Source organism: Uranotaenia lowii, chromosome 2 (assembly GCF_029784155.1).
Source record: "Uranotaenia lowii strain MFRU-FL chromosome 2, ASM2978415v1, whole genome shotgun sequence".
In the NCBI taxonomy this organism is placed as follows: domain Eukaryota; kingdom Metazoa; phylum Arthropoda; class Insecta; order Diptera; family Culicidae; genus Uranotaenia; species Uranotaenia lowii.
The window spans coordinates 99,392,833-99,394,601 of record NC_073692.1 but is presented as its reverse complement, the minus strand read 5'-3'; the positions used below and the strand labels follow the sequence as shown (position 1 = coordinate 99,394,601).

At 47.6% G+C, this 1,769-nt stretch overlaps 1 long non-coding RNA gene across 1 annotated transcript; it reads left to right on the top strand.

Moving 5' to 3' along the window:
* The first annotated feature begins 712 nt into the window (after nucleotides 1-712).
* LOC129743663 (uncharacterized) lies at nucleotides 713-1,486 on the top strand. Its single transcript, XR_008736645.1, has 3 exons — nucleotides 713-840; nucleotides 899-997; nucleotides 1,055-1,486. It is a non-coding gene; the product is annotated as an uncharacterized LOC129743663 (long non-coding RNA).
* Nucleotides 1,487-1,769: the final 283 nt, after the last annotated feature.

The window sequence follows — 1,769 nt, the reverse complement described above, 5'->3', positions numbered from 1 at the left end:
CTTTAAATCGTTGGAGTATCTAAAACCAGAAAATACAATTAAACCATTTTTTTTTTCTAACATTAATTCAACTTTATTCGAGAATCATCAAAATAAAAAAAAACAATACATTTTAGAGTACCTTTTCCAAACGTGCGTCGTGCTCCTCAACGGTGGTACCTACGACGCCTACATCGTCGAGGTACCAATATGCTCCTTCGCAATCCGCCAGTATTTCGTCCATGTTTCGTTGGAATATCTCTGGCGCATTAACCAAGCCAAACGGCATACGTTTGAAACGATACAGGCCTCGATGAGAAATAAATGTGACGATGTCACGCGAGTCCTCCTCAAGTTCGAGCAAAAAGAAGGCATCCTTGATATCTAAAATGCTCCATACTTTCCCTCTTCCAATCTTCGCGATGACGTCCTCGATGATGGGCATCGGGTGATGCTCACGAATCACAGCTTGATTCACGCGTCGCAAGTCAACACACAGACGAATGTCCTGGTTTGCTTTGGTAGCAACTACCAATGGTGAAACCCTGTTACGTTCGAGTTTTATAACAATATTTTTATTTGATATGATATCAGCGATATTGGCAACTTTGTATAAAAACCCATCCCCACGCAGAGAAAATAAGCGTGATAAAGATTCACCCATTCAAACGCAAAAATAATAAGCGTGTATTAAAAAATACTCTGAGCGAAGTAAAATCAGCTAACCGTGAAAGAAGCTGTCACTGCAATTTCCGGGAGACGGAAAATTTTAACAATGCGGGTCGGTCGCAAAAGTTTTATCGCGCCGTTTTCACGACACGAAGCGGAAGAAAACGCTGGACATTAACGGCAAATTGAAAGGTACGTTTTCTCGAAGGGGAAATAAAAGCCCTCTCACTCACCGTATCTCATCCGACAGGACAAACGCCGATCTCAGGACGATCATTCGTCAAGTGCACCCATGCGGAACATCGCTCAGCCGGGGCGAGAAGAAACTCCACCAAAGGTCGCGCAAAGCGTAAGTACGGTGAGGGATGAGAGAAGGAGAAAGGCTGACGCATTTTATTTCCCCCAGGGCCTTTTTTATTTACCGCATGTGCCAAACCGGAGGAAATTGTTGTTCGTGCCTTTTCGCACACTGTGCGTACGCCAGTAGAAGCCGCAGGTTCCGCTTCTTTCCCCTGGTGGCTTGTCAAAGCGACACTAAGCTGATGTGAAGCAGCGCGAGGAGAAATGTCGTCGGCAAACGAATCCGGAACAACTGGTTGGCCTGGCTTTCGACCACCTTCAGCTGCTTGGGAATTGCTGAACCAGCAGCAGAACAACAAGAACACCAGCAGCATAACAACAACACCTTCAGCAGCAGAAAACAACAACATCGGGCCACATATCATTGTCGGCAGCTTCGACTGCACCTTTCGGCTGTACCCGCAGTGGTGCAATCAACTGTGGCATTTGGCCACTCAGCATCATAGGCAGCCTCGACTGCACTTTTCGGCTGGACCTGCGATCGTGGAATCGACTGTGGCATTGGGCCATTCACTACCGTCGGCAGTCTCGACTGCACTTTTCGGCTGCATCTGTGGTCGCCGAATCAACTGTGGCATTGGCCACGTATCATCATCGGCAGTTTCGACTGCAATCTTCGACTGCACCTGCCATCATCGAGTCAACTGTTGCATTGGGCCATTTATCATCAACGGCACTGCTCGACTGCATCTGTGGTCGGCGTACTAGCGGAGGCATCGGCAAAATAATTTGGGGCATGATGCCGGAGGCGGCGAGAGGAG